The following is an 8,012-nucleotide window of genomic DNA, read 5'->3' as shown; positions in this document are numbered from 1 at the left end:
ATCTCTCCATGGAGGACATAATGTACATCTTATGATTTAGTCTTTTTTCTCATGCCAAAAGGGCAGAGCCAGGGCTGTAAATGTCTCCAAAACCAGACTAGAGAGGACTGAAGCCTACCCGTAGGCACAGGCTGCCCAGAGAAACTGTGGATGCCACATTCCTGACTGTGTTCAAGGCCAGGTTGGACAGGGCTCTGAGCAATCTGGTCTTGTGGAAGATGTCCCTGCCAGTTCCAGGGGGGTTGGGCTGGGTGATTTTTGGAGGTCGCTTTGAACTCAGACCTCTCTCTGTGAGATGACTGAAAGATATCCTTACACCCTGAGTGGACATTCAGCCAAGAGAATACTTGTTCTATAGTTACACAAAACCTATTTATTACCTGCGAGAGATCTGATCCTCAAGTATGTGCCAGGGAAAGGAAAGTATTCCCTAGGTCATGTTGTCTCCTCTTGTCTCGGATGTTTTGCAGTATTTCTCTCCAAGAAGAAAACTTTTCTTGCTGATGTGCCAGTCTCTTGAAAAAAAAAAAGAAAAAAAACCAAAAAAGACAAAAAATCCCCTTCTGCCAACATTCCCTTCCGAGTCTGGGAACCTCTATTGTCTTTTCTCTGGTAATAAATGATAATAATTAAAGGCAAATACACAATAATTAGTCACACTAGGTTTATCCATCTGGCATACCTGTATCTCATCACTGTGTCTTTGAAACAGATGACAAGCACCATATTGCACAACATCCTGCTAATGGGTCTGAGCAGGGAAAAAGAAGGTAAAAGGGTTACCTCAAAAAAAAAAAAACAGTAAAGAAAGTAAAAGAAAAAAAAAAGGTTAGCAACAGGGACTGGCTGACATTATAAACATTATAGAACATTTAAAAAAATAGTGGTGGCTGACTCTCAAGTTATAAACCACTTAGTGGCATATGGGTTTTCAACTGGGGGTTAGGAAAGCATTGAAATATGCAGCCCTTGGCTTAAACTACCTCCTCCTTAAAATACCTGTACCTGACATACCTACTGTTGAAACAAAGATCACTTCCTGGAAGGTTTGCGCTGGGCATGCAGATGGATGAGGAAAACAAGCCATTCTAAAAGCTAACTGAAAATTTGGTTTTGTTCTGAGGATAAGACATTACAGACCCAGTAATCAGCTATTTTGGTCTCTCTTCTCTGGGTTGATTGATGCACACCAGGAGTCTCTTCATCGCTATCAGGGCTGCCTGAGAGAAGGCAGAGAAAAATTAATACAGCAAAGAATTTTCAACAAATATTTACTTATTTTTTTTAAAAAATGATCATACAAGTCTGGCATTTGATTTCTGGGAACTTGTGAGAAGCAGAGATTTACTTGTATAAATAATCACAGGGAGCCAATTTCAGTCACATGCATTCAGATTTCGATTAAACCTCCACAAGTGCTTCAACTCCCTTTCACAGAAAAAGCAGACCCTGGCATGCTCTGAGAGCTGATTTTCTGGTTTTAATGATTTTTGGGTTGCAGTGCAGTCATGCCCAAGACACCCTCTGTGGAGCTGGGCCCAGCTATGTTACCTAGCTGCATAAAAACAAAGAAAACAAACAAAGGCAGTGCCTGGCCAAAAGCCTCCACAACCTTGGTGTAAGATGAGCATCAAGCACAAAAGTGATTTTGTGCTTCCCCAGGTCTAACCTTCCTGAGCCTTGCAGAGCTGATAGCTGAAAGCTACCAGATGGCACTCTCTACAGCAATAATATTATTTTTTAAAGTATAATAGATTATAATAGATTTATAATAGATTCTGAGGTGAAAAAAAGTCATTTGTAATTGACACCAACTATCCAAGCTTCAAGGTAAAATCTTCCTTCATAAACATCAAGCTGCTCTATCTCTCACACTTTGTTAAGATTTGTACCTGGCTGGGATTTAGAGAACACCTCAGTTCAGCCTTTGCAATGAAGGTGCCTCTTCTGTAGGTGTTTTTGAGCTGAAACCCACCACAAGTCGTGGCTGGTTCATGTGATGCCAGCAGCTGTACTGTTTCCTGTTGAACATCCCAACCTCAGGAAGAGAATAACCATGACCCTGGCCAAACTTCTCTGCACTCAGAAAATGCAGCCAGGTGTTTGTAAAAATGGTAATGGCAGATTGGTTCATTTTCATGTAGTTCTTGTGCATTAGGATCCCTGATCATACAGGAAGGTAAACAAAATAATGGAAAGGGTGAAGGGAGATTCTACAGGTGATGCTCCCCTAACACCTCCTACTAACTCTATCCCTGACCATATGGACATAGGGAATGCATCATTAACTGAGTTGGGAGAACTGATTTTTTTTTTTTTTAATACACCTGGAGCTTATCTTGAACAATTTTGCCTCCCAGAAGCATTTCAGCCAAGCTAAGCCCACTGGCATACATCACACACAATAAACTGTGATGCTCTTGCAATAGTCTAGAAATGCAAAAAAAATTGTATTGGTCTGCAAATGAATTGTCTCCCTCAGTCTGGGAAGAACCATGAGGCTCTGGGAAGGGAAACTTATATAAAACCAGAGCAAAACCCTGCAGTTTGTCATTAATTCTTTCTAGGTAGATTAACTGGGGACAAGCTTTTAAAAATACTTCCTGTGCATATTTTCTATACAAAGAGACCTTCTCTTGTTTGTTTCTCTCTTCCTCTGGACAGTCCCTAGTGATGATTTTCACAGCTCTTATGGAAGCAGCTCATTGTTCTGCAGAGACTTAATTAAAGTGTACTTCCATGTGAAATTAGGCTATTGTATTTATTTAATCTTTATGGTAATTGCTGTAGAAGGGCTGTGACTGTCTGCATCCTACTCTCACACCCACGTCCCTCCCCACCCCACGGCCACCACTCCCTGAAGGAAATGGCAAGTTGTTCTGCCCTGGTTGAACTCCTCATCTGCTCAAGTGATGCATTTGAACTTTAACCCACAGACAGCAATATTTGCTCACCATGCCAGCGTCGTTCACAGGCTGATGGTGTGCTGGAAATGCTCTGCAAAGAGACACAGGTTTGTACTTTTCTTCTCCCAGGTATCAGCTGGTACTGCATTGACTTCTTACAACTCTACTGACTTATTAACAAAGCTCATGTGGTATTTCACACTTTTTGTGCCAGTCCATAGGTCTTTCCTAGGCTGAATTTCATCTTGAAACTATGCACTCCATTGTCATGGGAAAGCCTTTTTCTTAAAATTAAAAACTACACGTCTATGAGTCCGGCTTAATCATTGAAATGTTAAAAATAAAATGTCAATGAGCATACAATTGCCAGGTATCATTTATGTCCAAATATTATCCAAGGAAATTGTAAAATAAAGCTCTGACACTTGATTGTTCTTGCTGGGGGTAGAAGGAATTGTTTCAGTTTGTTTCCAGAACATTTCTACAGTGAGATGGGTCTGTTTTCAAAAGAGATGTTGGTAAACTGAAAACAACATCAGGTTTCCTTGACTCCACTGTGCCTGGAAACAGATGAGTAGAGTTGCAGTGAGGAATAAAAATCAAATAAATGTAATTAAAGCCTCCAAATGGTGTGATGCCAATTTGATTGGCATTTTTTATTTTGTCCTCAAAGACTGAGCTCCCAAAAAGCATTTGTCCTGAGATGCACCAGCAGACAGGTGATCTGGCCCCCTCTCAGACCATACCTAAAGTTCAAGTCTGACTCAAGAGAGTCACATCACAGGAAGAGGAAAATTGAGGTCTCTGGCTCATCACTGTAGAGATGAAATTGTATTTTCTGCCATGCTCTAACATCCTGTTTAAATTACTATTGATGCAATCCTCTCACACACTGAGAGAGGATTCATATTTAACATAATTTTTCAGACTGGTTGAATAAAACACAGGAATCCAGCTTTTCATAAATCAGTTGTCTGAAGGACAGATTATAATCCAAAGCATTTCCCGAAATTCTCTCATCTGTCTTCTGCCAGGTGTGTATTTTATGCAATTGATAACCTCCACTTTGTTTCCATATGAACTGACTATTCTCTTTCATTCTGTCCCACAGGGCTCCGTGCTGGCCCTGGTGCTTCTGAAGCTCTGAATTGGCTTCCTCTTCTAAATCAGCATGAGGAGTGAATTATTATTGCAACATCACATCACTATCACTCAGATTCACTTTGATTTATCTGCAGGCTGATCCCAACAGCCCAGCTCTGCTTTCTTGCTGGGTTGATGCAGCTATTGTTTCAAATCTGGTGGTAGAGACCGTATCTGTGCTCTTTCTTTGCAGTTTGCCTTTCTGGGTGGTGGGCTGTGTAACTCCATCCTGACATAAGGGACACGTCCACCACTTTGGAAGAAGATATGAGAAACCACTCACTAGGCAAAAATGGAATAATTCATCTCCACTGCACTGCAAAAGCTTTAACCTAATCCTTTGGGCACAGAGAATGGCTTCAACTCGAGGTTTTATAGCCATTCAAACTTTTAGTGTTAACCCTGACTATTCCTCTTCTCCATGTAACTATCTGATGGCTGTATAGATCCCACTGAAGTCTGACTCTGGGGAAATCATCCCACAAAATTAACTTTTCTGACACTCTAATACCTGAGCTAGTATTTCTTATTCTGTTTCATTTTTTGTTGCAATGACAACAACAAGGTAAAGAAAGGATGATTCATAACTTCTGAAGGGGCATAATATTCAAATATCTGGAAGCTCTAGATGGGGTTTGAGGATGACCCTTCATAAGTGCTGTGTTTGCATGTCAAATGACGCATATTGCAGTCTGAGAGGTCTTCTCATCTTAGGAAAACACCAGATTTTTTAGGTACCTAAAACAACCAAAGGTGTTAAAAAATGAGTAATCTGCTCTTTTGCTTGTTTTTCCCTGGAGCAGGCTCAGTTTTTAGGTAAAGGGAATCTGGGGGATTGTTTGTGGGACTTCAGTTTGCCTTGGTTTTGCTCCATAGCTGTGACCTCAGCTATGTGCAATCTGTTCCTACACATTCCCCCTTGTGCAGGTCTAGAAAATGTGGGCATGAGCTCAGCAACTCAAATGAGCTTCCACCTGCAGCCCCTCCAAAGCATATCTCCTTAGACCTCCACCCTATTTGGAATTCCTTCTATTCTACAATGCCTCCTCTCCTCAGAGAATTGCTCTTTTATTGAGCTTATTTTTGGACTCCAAAGGTGCTGTCAGGAAAGGCAGAGATGACAGTTCTCTTTGATGCAAACTGGGTAATACCACTGCACTTGCTTGCATGTTGTACCTACAGGAGTGTAGGGAAAGCATCTGAGGGGATGTTTGATCTTCCATGACTATCTCTTACAATCCCCTTTTTTATATGGTTTATATACACTCCACGTGTGTCCAGGCACTGCAGCACCAAAGACTGATCTCAAACAGAGCATGGCTGTGTTTAAACTGGACAGTGTTATCCTCCAAACCCTGAAAAATCCATGGGGCCACACCTTGCAGGGCCTAAAGGAAAGAAACAAGGAAAACAAAACAAAAAGCCCAGTGACTATGAACGGGCAGAAACTTCAGCTCCATTATCACTCCCCTTCATCTGCTCAAAAACCCTCGCTGCAGGGGTTGTCATGGTGATGCAGGTTTGACCTCTCACTTTTTACTCTTCCAGGAGCTAAAAAGGTAAAAATGAGCCATTCTGTCTCGAATGAAAATCAACCTTCCTCAGTCAAAGGACGCCAAATTGCTTTTTCCCTTTGTCAAACCCCCGAATGTTTCCATAGGCGACACAGAAATATATAAATAACCAGCACCAGCATCAAAGAGCACCCATGGGATGTGGCAGTGGCCATGGTGGATGTGGCTCAGCAGGAGTGGTCCATCCCTAAGTTTCCTAGAAGTCACAAGGTGCCACATCCCACATTTCCCCTTTGCCACCTCATTCTGTCTCTACATCCAGCTCCTTACTCAGCCACTTCAGCATGGGGTTCCTGCTTGTGGCAGCTCTAGGGCAGAAAAATCAAATTATTGATTGAACTGTGCAGCAGCCTCATAAGGCATTATTAGCAGCCTGCTATGAGCAGGACCAGAAAGGGTAAAACTATTTATTTTTATTAATATTCTTGAGAGCTGGGCTTTAGCAAACCCACCATTTCCCTGGGCTGGCAGCAAAGTCATTGCACCATCTTCTCGTCCCTGGATGAAGCTGGCAATGCACATGGAGGTCCTTCTGTTTGTGTGAGGGGTGGCCTAATGTATTGGGATAGAGCCCTTGTCTGAACTACGTGCAGAAGTAATCTCCTTCTGTCGATTGCTATTGAATCTAAGTCCTCTGCTTTGATAACCAAATCCTTCCCTACTTGCTCATTCCTCCCATCCAGTCTCTCCTCCCACCACTTTCACACAGTGCCAGGGTAGCTTGACATGTGAAACCAGCATGACTTCAAATCAAATATTCGGGTTAACTACAAGCTGGCCTTGAATGAAACATTTGAAGAACCTCTGATGCTAATTCCCTGATGCTTAGTTCCATCAAATCTCTTCCTGCACGAGACTCTCCCTACCAGTTCTACCTTAAACAAGAGCTACTGAATTCATTTGACAGAATCAAAACAATTTAAGGTATATATATAAATACACACATGCATATATATATATACATATATATATATATATTTTGCATGTGTGTGTGTATTTATATATGTCATATATATATATAAAGTGCCAGACTTAAAATCCTACTAAACTGCAACTGAAGTCTGGAGTCATCTAAAGTTCAAATATTTCCCATGATTTTAGTATGGAAGGTTCTGAGAACAAGTGTTTTTGGATGGTGTACCAATATAGGAGGTCCTCAGAGCACCAGACAACAGGAGTTCAGCTGCTCTGCAATACCATTGTCCTCAAACCAGGGACCATCTCCCTGAAGATCCTTCACTCCCACATCCTTGCTTCCACTTTTCCCTCCTTACAGATGAATCTTTAATAAAATGTGTTCAACAGACAGGGTCTGACAGTCCTTCCTCCCACTCCACTGGCACTCACCAACCCCCAGACACACTCCAGTGCCCTCGAAGATTTGGTGCCTGAGCCCCCGAGGTGTTTCAGCAGAATGAAGGCACTTCTGCCTCCCATACGCTCCAGAAGCAGAGCTGTGCTGAACACCAAGTGCCTCCAGGCCAAGACTATCTCTCAGACCCAGCCATGGGACCTTCTTAGACATTCCCTTTTGCTCCTCTACAAATCAGCCACACTCATTGAGGCACTAAGGCCTTGCCCACCATCTCAGTGAGTAACTTCAAGCATTTTGAGAGGTGAAGAATATGGGCAGCCTCTGCCATGACCCACCTTTCTCCTTTGCCAGCCTCCCTGGTGTGTGTAGCACCTTCCCTCTCCTCATCCACACAGCAGCCTGGGCTGTCCTTGTCACAGGGCTCATGCTGCACCTCTTGCTCATTTCTGGAAACAGCCACAGACTTTCCCTTCAAATCCATCATCTCCTCCAGCTCCAGCAGTGACCATCTCTACAAGAGTCACCACGACCTCCTGATTCATTCAGAGGAGGCATGCCATGAAGGGACACAGTAGATTGCTTCAGATGATGCCCTGAATTATGAAAACAGACAGCATTAGTGACAACACTTTAAGAGTATCTTATTCCACAGTTAATTATAACTGTGAAACTTTTCCTTCACAACAGTACAGCCCAGTGAGTCTGATTTGCCTCTATAAAAGGGGCTGTCATGTTCCATGCAAGCCATTTCTCTAGCACAAACAGGCATTCTCTAAGAGTAAGCTTTACAGGGAAAAAATAAATATTTTCTCAGACACACCATTTTGTCTTAATTTCGGTTATACCAAAAGCAAAAGCACCTCTACTTAGACTTACTTAGGGGTGAGAGGACTGAAATAGTGCCCTGAGCCCATTGTTTTTGTACTGTAACACTCTGGATATAAGTGAGGGGGTGTTATGAAGGTGTTAATTTCTGTATACTTATGCTCAGAAGTTCAGCCCTGAAATGCAAATTTAAAAGAACTTACCACCACTTTTTCTCTCTCTCTGTTATCCCGCATTATCCACAGCCTG

The 8,012-nt window shown here is 42.3% G+C and overlaps 1 long non-coding RNA gene across 3 annotated transcripts in view; it reads right to left on the bottom strand.

The window, feature by feature from the left end:
* Positions 1-8,012, bottom strand: part of LOC135280510 (uncharacterized) — an 84,178-nt gene that overhangs the window by 56,606 nt on the left and 19,560 nt on the right. For all 3 annotated transcript variants that reach the window (XR_010347409.1, XR_010347408.1, XR_010347410.1), the window contains 4 exons: positions 7,967-8,009; positions 7,274-7,531; positions 2,955-3,466; positions 381-1,220 (listed from right to left, as the gene is read on the bottom strand). This is a non-coding gene — a long non-coding RNA (uncharacterized LOC135280510). The remainder of the gene's footprint in view (positions 1-380; positions 1,221-2,954; positions 3,467-7,273; positions 7,532-7,966; positions 8,010-8,012) is intronic.

This window comes from Passer domesticus, chromosome 14, assembly GCF_036417665.1.
Source record: "Passer domesticus isolate bPasDom1 chromosome 14, bPasDom1.hap1, whole genome shotgun sequence".
Lineage (NCBI taxonomy): Eukaryota > Metazoa > Chordata > Aves > Passeriformes > Passeridae > Passer > Passer domesticus.
This window is presented reverse-complemented; position numbering and strand designations above follow the sequence as displayed.